Source organism: Pollicipes pollicipes, unplaced genomic scaffold (genome assembly GCF_011947565.3).
Source record: "Pollicipes pollicipes isolate AB1234 unplaced genomic scaffold, Ppol_2.1 Scaffold_2555;HRSCAF=2994_pilon_pilon_pilon, whole genome shotgun sequence".
NCBI classification, from domain to species: Eukaryota; Metazoa; Arthropoda; class Thecostraca; order Pollicipedomorpha; family Pollicipedidae; genus Pollicipes; species Pollicipes pollicipes.
The window spans coordinates 21036420-21050806 of record NW_023596136.1 but is presented as its reverse complement, the minus strand read 5'-3'; the positions used below and the strand labels follow the sequence as shown (position 1 = coordinate 21050806).

Here is a 14387-nt window from a genome sequence, read left to right as displayed (position 1 = left end):
ATGGGCCATTGGCCTAAAATGGCCCAGATCAACGTGTTGTTTTTAGAATCACACTGCCTAGCGTAATATTTGTCGCTTATTAAAATGCAAAGCTTTGAGCGATCTTGGGTGAGTTTGGTCTTCATGACCTTCAGAAGGTGAAACAAGGTTGCTGACCTTAGTTGAGCCTGTGGTCTTTTGCTTCGAAGCAGTTACCTATGTTATGGTGACACTTTGGAGACCAACCTGGAATTTGACGCGATTTGACCTTATTTGACCCGGAAGTCATGACGAAGGAACCTCAATCTTTGTCTTAAGTGAGTTCACGTGCTGATCAACCCACCCTGTAAGTTTAGTGCCTCTACCTTTCTTATGTCGCGAGATCTCAGCATGGTCAAATTGACTCCTCACCCGAGCGGAGGCCGTCCAGTTGGCCACCCAGGCGCGTGTCAATATCATGCTCAGTTTGTTCCAAATAGTATCTTGCAGGTACCTGTACAGGAAATCCCAAATAAAATGTAGTTACCGTTTTCCTCACTAATGACCAGTGTCTGTCGCACAATGGTGACATTCAACTATGCGACCAATGGGATGTCCCGTCGGCCTTGTCGACAGTGATGCGCAGAGGCGGATCCAGAGGGCGCCATGGGCCATGCCCCCGCTTCCTTGGGCCGCTATGATGTTTTGGTATCCTGAATGCGCACACAAACCTTCATTCCGGAATCACGCATCTTTTTCAATAGCTGCTTAATCCCAACGATGCCTCAAAGGCCTGAAATCTGTATTTTGCGAGGGGCACCATACTCCAGAAGCAGCGCACAGCCCTTGTCCTGTCCACTCGCGAAAACATGGACCGGCCCATTCGGCGAAAGAACGCCAAAACCTTCATTTTGAGGCATCAGTGCCTGAAAAGGAGTGTTCCCATTTGTATATGGTTTTGAACTTAGCCATTGAACTTAGCCATAGCCATTTTGAAGACTTTTCGGTGCTGTTCACAATCTTGCCGTTCTAACACCTACTCCCCTTGAACCTCTGAGCTATGGGCCCGCGAAAATGAGAAAGGTATATCAAGGGAAGTATTTGAAAGTCACCTTGAGATTCATGACGTAATGATATTGTTATTAAAATCTTGCCATTCCATAGGCCATCGGGTGATCAAGACCAAAACAAAAACATGTCGTCGTGGCGTTCATATCTGGCGTTCGTGAGCGCGATTTCCAGATATAACGGCCGTCCATGGCTCTCAATCAATGTTGTGCAAAATACGATAACGCAATCAAACCATGAAGCATTGGGAAGTATATTTGCTAAACAGAGTATTGTGGTGTCTAGAGCAGTCTTTTCGACTTAACAAGCACACCAATGGTTATAAGTGAGCTGGTTTCATCATAGCTGATGCTTGCTTCAATATCTTCAAATGTGAAATGTTCCCTTTCATGCTGAGGCAAGACGCTCAATCGCGGCATCGCTAACGATATCAACAAGACCCAAAATTGAACATCCATGAAACTGCACCACGAGTGTCACCGGTAAAGCCGCATTGCATTGAAAACCACTGCGCACCTCCTTTTTGCAGCGGTTGAAAGGTGCCTTGGCGGCAAGACTAATTGCCACATCTAGATCCATTTCGGTATCTTCTGCTGTCTAGTATAGGACACCAAACGCCAACTGGTAAAGACGGAGAATCGGCCAATCGCGTCAGCCATTGGATATGCCTTGATCTGTCACCGACCTATCACCGAGTCCATCAACCGTCTAAAAATCCTAGGATGTCTTTGGCCCGGGTTTGGATGAATTTTAGTTGTGTAGCGTGCTTTGCAACATTTGGTCCTGGCCGTCATCAAAATTTTCAGTCAAAACATTTTTGGTACCAGGTGTCAATTTAATTTATATATTTGTTTTGCCAACCTCACGCACCGAGTTCTGTGCACCAAGTTTTGCCATCCCTGAGTTAACATCAAAATAGAACAAAATTTACCTTTCGAATCAAAGTGGGCTAAATCTGGCGTACCTTTTTAGTGAGGACGTACGGAATTTGATTATTTGCTGTCCACCAGCAGGGGCCCTCTGTTAACTACGGTGAACCTTTCTTACCGCGACTCTGGCCATAGCGCCCGTGCATCTCCTTGACGAAATCCCGGAGGTCACTCCAGATCAGCGCAGCCAATGTGGAGGGAGTCATCCCACCCATTATCCGCATTTTTAGTTATTTTAGCGCCGTATGTGGTCTTTCACAGATACTTTTCACAGAAAGCTCGAATTTTCTCGTGCGCTTTGCATTGGACAATGCTTACAGTAACCATTGTGAAGCACTACCTTTCCGTGGTGAGAGACCATGTGCTCCTGATCCTGCGATCCTGATTTGAACCAACATTTGCGCTCACAATATCTCACCACAAACACATCATCTTCCGGCGTTGCAGTCTCCAAAGGCGGCCCATGGTCGGCTGCCAAAACTAACACTAGCGGCATAAGTGCGTGGGCAAAAGCGAGACTTGTCGGTAAATAACGCTTCCGAGTGTTTTGTTAAGTCGTTTTGTACGGGCGTCGACAAAAGTGGATCATACATTTCGTGTTACACTGGTTCCGGGTCGGACATGAGAACAAATTATCAGATACACCAACAAGCAAACGATCGATATTTCCCCCATCGCATCGATACTGACCAGAGAATGTGAAGACTTGGTCGCCATCTCAGAAGACACCATTTCGGCCGTAACGATTACATTTGTTATCAATTCATTCTCCGTTTCCATCGCATCCATGCGCAAAAAAGCACGGCTGCAGGACAAATTGCTGAATGGCGTTTAAACGACTGCTATTTTACCAAATGTGGAATCCCAATTTTTGGACCATTAAATGTCACAAGAGATATAAGAAATGGCAACAAGATGAGTGTAAACTGGCTAAATGGTCAATTGTACGAACCGATTTTGCTCAAATGCGAATTAGACGATTGCAAATTATTCGAAGTGATACCGCCAACAGACCGCAAAGGTTCTTCCATGAATTATGTCCCACATTAAGAGGAATCATGTCGGTGAGCATGTAACCAATAGTGTAAGGACATAGATATACTCAGTCTCGTTTCGCATGCTATGTCCTTGATAAAGCTGGATGGGCCGATGGAACAAAAGCTTTCATCCCTGTGACCTGGCATGACGCATGACAGTCAAATCTGTCGATTTGACTCTAGATTTGACTAGATTTGACTAGACTGACTAGAGCCGATTTGAAAGATATTTTTTAAGAGTTATTCATCACCGTTTTCTGCATTGTGCCATGCTTAATTCTTACAGTGACAGGGGGGGGGGGATCTGACCTGACCTGTACTTGATGTGATCAGCTCCCATTTTTTTCGGAATTATGATTGAAGGTTTGCATGATGGGATAGCGACCTTCGGAGTACTCGTTAAACAACGTTGCGATGTTAAATAACGATTATATTTAGTGCCGTCAGTAAAATCGTCGGTTAGCATCACGTCGTTTAAAAATGCCTCCTGGTATATTAAAGGCCGTTGACTGAATATAAGAAGTTTCAACTGATCATGATTTAGCGTGTCTAAGTTACATTTGCCATTGTGTTGTCACACCTTTCTGATGTGGTTCAACCAGAGCTTTCAAAGTTCGTCTTTCCCGTGCCTAGCTTGCTTGGTTTTTTTGAGATCTTATGTAGAGTTACCAATGCCTTCCATCGCATGACGGCGGTGAAAAAGGACTATAGGGCGAAGCCTAGGGGGGTTATGTCTATATCCAATCAAAACATTTCGACGCAAAAGAATTCCACTTAAGAGCATCGGCTAATTAACATTCGACTGAGGAGCGTTTCTGTTAATCAGTATTCGACCACAGCACATCTTCGTGGTTCACATTCTACGAAAAAAGAAGAATGTTCCGCCAAAGTGATATTTGACTAAAGGGTAATTTGGTAACTTGATATTCCACCAAAAAACCCTTGGGCACTTTGCACCCTGCTAAAGAACGTTTCGACTGATTGCCGTTTGAATAAAGAGTATTTGGCCAGATTGACACTCATTGAATGTGTATTTCGACTGTTTAACTTTTTCAATTTGATGTGTCAGCAAAAGGGATGTCGGCATGTTGCGGCATGTTCAAACTTTAGCGTTTCGCCTCATTGACACCGCGACAGGAGTGAGTCGCCTGTAAAGCAGTTAGTAGTATGCATCGGGGAAAAATATCTGCAGGTAAACGCATTTCGGTTACATGCCCGGGTTGCAGCAGCGCAGAGTCGGAGGCAGCCACGAGAGCCGTCGGCCGGTGGGCGGGGCGACGGGGGCGGCGACCAATTACAGCTCGAGCTGCCGGGGGCTCGTCCCGCCGGCCGAGGAGCGAGGCGAGTCCGGTCAGTCACTGTGGCCAGTGGCGGAGAGACGGCGGAGGGCGGGTGTTCGCGCTCGCGTGATCTGTCGGATCGTCGCAGGCGTGCCCAGCAAGCTTGTGAGTGACCTCTGGCCAGGTGGCCGCGGCCCTGCCGGAGAGACTACGTGCCTGGGACGACGGTGACTGCGCGGAAGGCGAACTGAGGTACGGCGTAGATGCGAACAGACTGGCGTGCCGGTTTTTAATGGCCTTACCGCACAATAGGTAGCTACGGCGCGGGCATTACAGTTGCTGCTTAGTCTGTGCATTTAGGCTCAGCTGTCGCGCAAAGTTCGGGAGGGGCCGAGAGGCTGACGGTGCTAACGTTGGGTTGCGTGGTTACACATTACGCAAGACCGCTCCCAGCGCCTGCCTCGATCTAGATGCGTAAGTTCCTTCTTTAATTTATATTCCTCCCAAAACGGGTTTCGTTTTTTTTTTGCCACCCATCCAGGCGCTCTGCTTCATCTATATGCATCCTCGCTATAACAAATGGAACGGAGGCTCCTAGCCCATAGGCACTGCGATGAACACTAGACCGCGCTCCACGGCACTCGTGCTGGTCTGAGTACCGCCCTTCTGCTGGACTTATGACGAAACAGCACCTAAAACCATACTTCCATCCACCTTGTTACTGACGGACATGACAGAGGTTGTCAGGGCACACACACCGGCACACATAACAGGCACACATAACGGAGACTGAAAATAGATTGGCATTACCATGCTTCCAGGCACAGCATTAAGCCATAGGCTAGCGTCTCTTGTGACACACAACTGGCGGGAACAGTTCCGTTGGCCCCGATTTCGCAGTCTATTCAAACATATACTCTACGTGTGATACTACATGGTGGTGACCAGAAAATACCAAAAGTGATTATGCGTCATGGCACATCGCTCGTGACAAACGTTTTACGCTTGAGATACTTGTTGTGAAGGTTTTTCATCAAGTAACATGAAGGCGTAAAGTTTGCACTATATCCATGTGTGCGGAAGCGGGACAGCGCGTTTCGTTACGCCATATCAAGCCTTTCTTCCTCCATCCATGGCATATAATTTGGTATATTTTATCGAGCAACTACGAAAGTTTGATCCGATTGTTGCAATATAGTCTAGTTGTGCCCTTGCCGGTATCGTACTGTGCCGTCAATCCCGTCCTGTGGCCGTGCCCAGACTGCTGACCACTTCTATCATCATTCTCATGCCGGGGTGCTGCTTCTGCCGCCGCTCTCAGCAGCATGCAGGCCCTTTTGTCACCGCCATCGGAGCTACAAGCTCTCTGTCATCGTTCCCGGGAACATGTGAAGCCCTTCCCCTCATCGCCGCGGGAGAACTTCGGTCCTTTTTGCCACCATTCCTCGGCAGCCTGTGAAACCCCTCTCCTCACCTTCGGCAGGAGCCCATAGGCCATTTTCATCGCCCTTCTCGGACAAGAACGTTCCTTCTCTTCCCGTGTCCTGGAACCTATGTCCGTGCCTGAGCCTGATTGGCCTATGCCACCGTTCCCGGGTCTCTACACCCCTTCCATCACCGCTCTCGGAAGTCTACATTGCGCTGCCGCTATACGCGCGCCATCAGACCCGTCGGGCTGTCAGGCGCCGTCTTTACCCCGGCTGCTGTCCTGAACCCACCCCGGCTCGAGCTCAGCACCCCCAGCACGCCGTGTCGACGCGCCTCCATGGGGGCCGTCGGTACCCCGGCCTGTTCTCACGGCGGCGGCGCGACCAGGTTCCCAGCACGCACTACAGACTGCTGTTTACAGAACAAGCCCCGTAACTGCAGACAAGACGTCATACGACTGTGGACTAAACCACAGGACTGCAGACTAAACCACAGGACCACAGACTAAATCACAGGACTGTAGACAAAACCAGGAAACCGCACACTAAACCGCGGAACTACAGACAAAATCACAGGACTGCAGACAAAGCCAGAAGCTGCGGAGGAAACCTCATAACACACACTAAACTACTGCATTGTAGGCTGCAGGGCTGCAATGCTACAGACTTCAGACCACGGGCGTGAGAACAGGGGAGGGGAGCGTAATCGTCGCTTCCCACTTTTTAAAGCGTGTTTAAGATTGCCCATATGGCGATGCATGAAAAAACGAAGGTCAAAATTGGCAGCGAACCATCTCCATCTGTGCTCTGCTGGAGTGGCAAACCTTTCTTGCACGCTCATTTTCTCGATTTTTGCTCGTTTCCAATGTCGCGGGAACTTGAACTTTGGAACGAAAATTTCGTAGGCCTGCGAAAGTCGGAAAAATGAGCTCAAAAGTGGTGTCTACAGTCCGTAACAGCTAGCGCTGACGGACTGCGCTGCGGGCCGTCCACGAATGTTACGGACTAAGTACATGAAAGGAATACCTTTCACCATTTGCTTCGCTTTTTCCAGCGTGTGTCTTTTGTAATGTTTTAATACACTTCTTGGCCAAAATGTTAGAGCAATGAGCAGTGTAAAAGCTATTAAAGGTACAACTTATCTGAGTGTGAAAGTTAAGGTGCCACTTATCAGATATTAACTTACCCATTGACCCGCGCCTTAAGCACCTGCGGGCTTAAAAGTGGCACATCTAGGAAGAAATACCTCAGTAGTAATGAACGTTTGTGACTGACATAGCGGGCGGCGTTAGCCGTTTAGCGAGAAGTAGAGTGTTGGAAGTTAGAACTAGTGTGTCAAGATCATGCGGTATGCTGCTGACATATGCCTGTCTTGTAAACACAGCCTTGCAACTGTCTCGGTATTCAAGTACACAAATTGCTGAAGCGTGTTTCCAAAGAGTCAGTGTGCTAAACGCCGCAGAAGTAGATTAAAGCCATGGGATTATATTTCGTTGAATTCGTTTGCTAATGACATCATACTTGTATGCCCTTTTCCCTAAATAGAGTGTTCCAAGCTTTCACAGCGCTCATTGCTCTAGCATTTTGGCCAAGAAGTGTATTAAAACATCGCAGAACACACACACGTGGAAAAAGCGAAGCAAATGCTGAAAGGTATTGCTTTCATGGTGGCAGGCGGGGAGGACATCGATATTTCTCCCCTCGTAGCGGCTAATGGAAATCTACACTGAGTTATTCAGAAGGATTTGCAAGAACTGGCATCACCGATGAAGCCCAACTCTTCTGATCTATCTTCGGTTACAAAGTACGAACTAGCTAACAAACTGCGCTCAAGGTGGTGGAACGTAAAATCTAAATATATATTACCGGAGCAGGGGAAGTAAGCATCAGTCACAGCTTACCAGATCTCAATTTTGACGTGAAACGCCGTTTGCGGTGCATCGGGGCTGGAATCTCTGGCACATTTTATTCCATTAACAGGTGCACATTTTGCTCGGCTTTATAGGCGTCACCAAAGACCGCTGCTGGCTGTTTAAGAAGCACACAAATCACGGCTTTTGTAGCCACAAGGTGAAAGAACAAAATCATATGGTGCCATTTCCAAATAAGAATTATATTTTTCGAGACGTGGCGCCCTGCTTTTTGTATATGCGTTGTACTTCGCAGAGTTTTGCTGCCATTTCCGATTGTCTAAGCTTAGCGCGTTTGCTCTGCGACCACAGGCCAGTCATGATAACTCACGCGCTCTGTAGCACAACAATCCTTGACTGCACAGGCCGTCATTTATGTCGATTCCAGCGGATCTTCCTGAGAACCAGAACATCGTCGTTCTGCCAAGTTAGCTCGGAGCGATCCGGCCAGTTTTACGACCGTCTCCATCGTTGTCCATCAGCCAATGGGTTGTTGTATTTTTTCGGGCGGGATTCAAGGGCCCTCGTGGCAGGTCGTTGCAGCATCTCAATAGCTATCGACGGCGTTTATCGGCGCCATAAATTCGCACCCCAGCACGTCCAATAACCAGTTGGCATCTCGGCCGACCGTTTGGCATCTCCATCGACGTTGGATGATTACTGGCCATTATAACTGCGCCGGCCACAGCTTTTGTTTGCAGAGCGGCGCCCATGCCAGCACGCCATCCGTGCGCCGCATTCGCCGCCGATATTCGTTCGCCGCTTTCGCTGTTGATAGGGAGAGTTGTAGGGAGAGTGGAGAGACTTGTATCAGTTTTTACTCCGAGCTCCCTCCTGCTATAACTAGTTGGGAAAGGGCTAAAATTCTTATAGCTGTAGACAGCTATAACTGTCAGCGTCATCTGTAGCGGTAAAGTTTTTGGAGAGCACGTCTTTGTTTTTTGGTAAATGACTTTTGAATGATCTCCTTTTGAATGACGCAATTTGCCCCACTCTGGGTTGGGTTGCATCACATGACTGTGCTGACATTTTTTGTCATAGAGTAAAGTGCACCGCCAGAAAGCTGAATGTGCTGTGACATATAGACCCGAATACGCTCGTCTGTGCTGTTTCGTAACTTTTACGGGTCGTGCGGGTTTGGTGGGAGGGAGGGGGGGGGGGGGGGGGTCAGTTCGTCAGCCTTCCTCCTCCCCCGTCTTACTGCGCCGCTGCGTGCGTTGGTACCTGCATAAGGCGTACCGAGATGTCATGCTGTAACGGACCGCGACACATGAAGATCAATGCATGGGCAATGGCATGATAGCTGAATTACGAGTTGTGACATCCCATGGGCGTCAAGCATTTGATCTCAATTCGGACCACTGAATCCGTATGCACATTTGTCTTCAATAAGCTGGCTTGCACCAACTGGAACGTATCCAGGCATGCATGTTCTCGCTACCATGCTAAAAACCGAGTACATAATAAAAAACAGATGTCTTCTTAGCTACCGTAAGTATTTCACAAAGGTAAAAGGCACAGATGTGCGTGTACTGTATGAATACCACAGCCAGGCTCACTACATTTGTCATTTATAGCAACACAGGCAATTAGATGTGTCAAACGACCTACGCTTTTTATATTTGTGAGCAATAGTAAGTCTTTACCCTTTTGATTGGAGGTATTTATGGAATCAGCGTCAACGCCAAGCGGTCTTTGTTGCCTGAGACCGGGCATTACCATCCGTTCGTAGAGCTCCGGGACAGCAGAAGAGTCTTCCGTTGAAAGCTTAACGTCTCCCAATGCTCGTCACGTCACGTCCATATGAGCTCCTCTGGGCACCCGCAATGGATATGAGCGAAAAAGAGCGTACTGAGCGAGTAAGAAACTACTGCAACAAGGCAGGCTTAAAGTACAGTTCAGCGGTGTACCTGCCACCGCGCCACAAAAAGAGTGTCGAAGAATGAAACTGACACGTTTTGCACGGTGTGCTCCTGGGCATTAGAAATATTGACGTGGTGTTGATTGACTTTTGCGAATAAATCTTTCCATGACGCAGCTTCAAATCGTCGAGTCTTCTCAATGCCGCCAACTTTTTCGATATGGGTTTTGAACCACTACCTTTAGGTGCACTGAAGGTCGGCTATTTATGACGGCAGGACTCCCAGCCCATCACTACATGTGGGTTTTGAACCAATACCTTTAGGTGCACTGAAGGTCGGCTATTTATGACGGCAGGACCCCCAGCCCATCACTGCATGTGGGTTTTGAACCACTACCTTTAGGTGCACTGAAGGTCGGCTATTTATGACGGCAGGACTCCCAGCCCATCACTACAAAAGACCGAGTTTCGAGACTTGTCTTGCTTATGCCAACCTTCAGCACGGGTTAAAGCCTTAGTCACGCTGTTTAACACGGCCACTGGGGATCCATTTGACCACCAGTCTTTACCCACTCGGTCCTTCCAATTACTGACACGTCTGTTGACAAGGTGGTAAAAGTTCAAGTTTTACTTTTGTAAAGAAGCACATAGTGGCGGTGTACTCAGGAAACTTTCTATATGCGATCGCCCGTACGTGTCAAACCGCACCATTCTGCATAAAGTCGTCTTTATATGTCTCGGACCACCTTCGATGTACGATGAACGATACATCGTTTTGTTGATCAAAAGGGGTGTAAAAACAAAGCTGTTTTTCTGCGACATACACTACATTTCAAGTTTTTCACAAAAAAGGCAGCTTTACATTACCGTGCAATCGGAGGCCATTTCTCGACAGCGAGATCAATTTTGGAATCAACGAAAAAGTCAAAAAGTTTTCCGTTTATTTTAGCCATGGGGACGCAACTTTGAATGACCTAAAACCGAGAGGAAATCAAATTTAATTTTGGGGGTATGCTAGGTCAACCCTGCCTGCTCAGGCCTTAAACGGCTTGAGAATTTGACACCACTGCTTGTCACGCCATTTCATTTCAAACCAGAATGGTGAATGCAGTGCGATTAAACCTAAACCTGGCAATGGCAAAAGCGAGCGTGGTCACTAGTCAGAAACGTCAACACATTCTGAAAATTGGCCTGCGCAGTTTTTTATTATTACTTTTTGTCTACTTCTTTGCTATCACAGCAAGGTATTAATGCGACAATTTCTAACGTCGGGAACAAAGCGACAGCCTCCTTCATGCCCATTGTCACTGGAATTGACATGTTTCCACAAATCGTTCGCAAGAATGCCCTACACGCACAAAATGTCCTGACCCGCTACAGCCACTGGCGAGTGCATCAGCTGACAGGTGAATCCCTAAACCACCAGTCGCCGAGGTAACAAGGTGTCATTTTTGCTGGTGGTTAATCGCGCTCCGTGTCTTCACTAAACTGATGATCGGCTGCAGCCCGGGATCGCACCTGGGGCTGCGAGCGGCGGTAATCCGACGGCCATCTGAGGCACCTGAGGCCACCTGATGGCCACGGCCACCTGAGGCCGCCTGATGGCCACGGTCACCTGAGGCCGCCTGATGGCCACGGCCACCTGAGGCCGCCTGAGGCCGGCGCTGACGGCCGCATGAGGCCACCTGAGGCCGGCGCTGACGGTCACCTGAGGCCACCTGAGGCCGGCGCTGACGGTCACCTGAGGCCACCTGAGGCCGGCGCTGACGGCCACCTGAGGCCACCTGATGGCCACGGCCACTTGAGGCCACCTGAGGCCACCTGATGGCCACGGTCACCTGAGGCCGGCGCTGACGGCCACCTGAGGCCACCTGATGGCCACGGCCACTTGAGGCCACCTGAGGCCACCTGATGGCCACGGCCACCTGAGGCCGCCTGAGGCCGGCGCTGACGGTCACCTGAGGCCACCTGAGGCCGGCGCTGACGGCCACCTGAGGCCACCTGATGGCCACGGCCACTTGAGGCCACCTGAGGCCACCTGATGGCCACGGTCACCTGAGGCCGGCGCTGACGGTCACTTGAGGCCGCCTGATGGCCACGGTCACCTGAGGCCGCCTGAGGCCGGCGCTGACAGTCACCAGAGGCCACCTGATGGCCACGGCCACCTGAGGCCGCCTGATGGCCACGGTCACCTGAGGCCGCCTGAGGCCGGCGTTGACGGTCACCTGAGGCCGCCTGAGGCCGGCGCTGACGGCCACCTGAGGCCGCCTGAGGCCGGCGCTGACGGTCATCAGAGGCCACCTGACGGCCACGGCCACCTGAGGCCGCCTGAGGCCGGCGCTGACGGTCACCAGAGGCCACCTGATGGCCACGGCCACCTGAGGCCGCCTGAGGCCGGCGCTGACGGCCACATGAGGCCACCTGAGGCCGGCGCTGACGGCCACCTGAGGCCGCCTGAGGCCGGCGCTGACGGCCACCTGAGGCCGCCTGAGGCCGCGCCTCTCCGGGCTCCTACCGCTGACGAGACGCCGACGACTGTGCTGTCAGGCTCAGGCGGTGAGCGCTCTGTCTCGCGCACGGTCTGTCCGCGGACAACAGAACCTGACGCCGCACTGGCGCTCGGTCCCTCCGGGGCCGGCGTGCTGGCGCCCGGTCCCCCTGATCCCTCGGGAGCCGGCGTGCTGGCCCCCGGTCCCCAGGCCGACGTGCTGTTACCTGGTTCCCGTGATCCCCCGGGGCCGACGTGCTGGCGCCCGGTCTCCCTAGTCCCTCGGGGGCCGACGCGCTGGCGCCCGGTCTCCCTAGTACCTCGGGGCCGGCATGCTGGCGCCCGGTTCTCTGCCGGATGGTGTGCTGGCGCCCGATCCCCGAGGTCCCCCGGGGACCGGCATGCTGGCGCCCGCTTCTCTGCCGGATGGTGTGCTGGCGCCCGATCCCCGAGGTCCCCGGGGACCGGTGTGCTGGTGCCGCGGTGGCCCGCCGCCGCGCCGCCGCTCCTGAGCAGCGCCCAGCGCGTGTTGGCCACGAGTGAGACGATCGTCAGATCTGCCGCGCTGCGTAAATGGTGCCTGTTTGGGCCGGAGTCGGCGCGCCGGCCCGCCGCCGATGGACGGACCCTGAGCCAGCCGCCGCTGACCGCTCGCGCGCGCGCGCGCGTTCAAGTATGCATTTGTGACGGCGTGTGGGCGCCGCGCACCCGCCGCCACGGGGCGGGGCTGGCTTCGGATGGAGGACGACGATCAGTAAGCGTTGATGAGTGCTGCTACGACCAGCTACGACGTGGGTTTGGATGGAGGCCGACGATCGGTAAGCGTTGATGAGTGCTGCTACGACCGCGGTGACACGTGTGAAGGAGATGTGCAAGGGTGTGTGAGATGTGTCAGATGAGCGTCAATACGACTGCGTGTGAAGAGGATGGAGGCGAAGATTTTAGCTTGCGGGAAACTGGTCAATACTCCCGAGTTTTGGAGCTGTCCGTTGGGGAGAGACAGGAAAGACAGGGCATGGAAAGAGCGATGCAAATGTCATGAACTAGTACTGTGTCGCTGAGTGTAATGTATGCCTCACACTAGAGCCGTCTGCCACAAAACATTCGTAGTATTAAACTTTGTGGGCAGTGCAGTTTTTCATCAAAACACCGCATAGTGAACACGGATGCCGTTGCATATCTGGCCACTGGTGGCGTACCCGCGCCGAGTGACGGGAGCTGGTGTTGACAGGGTCGGCCCGGCCGTGCAGACATGTCGACCGGTCCCGCGGCGGGATGACCGGCCGCGTGCTCTTGCCCGTGCCGCCCTAATGGAGACAAATTGCTCGCTTAACGATGTAAACACGCCGGAGCCGGCCTCGGCCATCCGATCTGCGGCACCCGAGCAATTCCGCCGGAGCAAAACAGACCGTGATGACGGCCGGGTGTCCGCTGCAGTGTCGGCGCGGCTGCCGCGGCTACGCTGCAGCACGCGACGGGTGTCATCGCCAATTTGTGAGATGGGTTCAGTTGGCGCGTCCAGATGACAAGGCCGTAATGTGCGGGAGATGTGGTTTGGAGTGTGGTCTTATGCGCTGCAGGAGGTTGACTGTAAGTGGTGTATTATGTTTGCGGCCGTTGCCGTGAGTGTGATAAATCCATCAATACTTTTCACCATGTGCATCGAATGAGCTCGGACAGAAATCAGAACTTTGAAATGAAGTTTCACGTATTCCCTGACGAATGATGGCCAGGCACAAAACACGCTGTCACTCTGGTCGGACCAGCTACAAGTAGCGTGCCACAGTCCACCTCATGCGACAAGTGACTGCTCTGAGGCGCCGTGTATGTCGAGTCACTGGGTATCGATGCAGCCTGCCGGCGTCTGGACCGTCTCTCACGTCCGGACCGCAGGCCGTGGCTGTCAGCCGCACACGAGTCAGGACGGCACGCGCGCGGGCAACGTTCGTTGTGCCGACGCCGGGCAGCCGCCGCGCGGAAGACAAATGCGGCACAGGGGAGACAGGTGTGGCGCAGAGTTGCGCCCGCTTCTGCCGTCGGCGGCGGCAGCGCGACACAGCTCTGGGTCAGCGCCGGCGAGCTGCTCCCTGCAGACAGGGGACAGAGACCTCCATGACAGGAACAGGGACTTCAGGAGCTGGCAGCCCCCCGGGCCAGCCGCCGTTGACTGCTCACGCGCGCACTCGCTGAGGATATGCTGTTTGTGAATGCCACAAACAGCATATCGAAGCCACTTCAATGCCACAAACAACATGCGAGCTTAGTCCTGCATAAACAGCACGCTGATTCCAGGACCTGCTGATCCTGGAATCAGCAGGACCAGCTGGTTCCGGGAGGCGTGAGGGGACCAGCTGGTTCCACGAAACATGCGGGGACCAGCTGGTCCCAGGAGACCCCGGAGACCAGCTAGTCCCAGGAGACCCCGGAGA

The 14387-nt window shown here is 52.1% G+C and overlaps 1 protein-coding gene across 1 annotated transcript in view; it reads left to right on the top strand.

Annotated features, from left to right (window-relative positions):
- The first annotated feature begins 4382 nt into the window (after positions 1-4382).
- LOC119099044 (interference hedgehog) overlaps positions 4383-14387 on the top strand; it is a 45955-nt gene continuing 35950 nt past the window's right edge. Inside the window, exon 1 of the mRNA XM_037222098.1 lies at positions 4383-4524. The gene's annotated coding sequence lies outside the window, so the exon portion shown is untranslated. The remainder of the gene's footprint in view (positions 4525-14387) is intronic.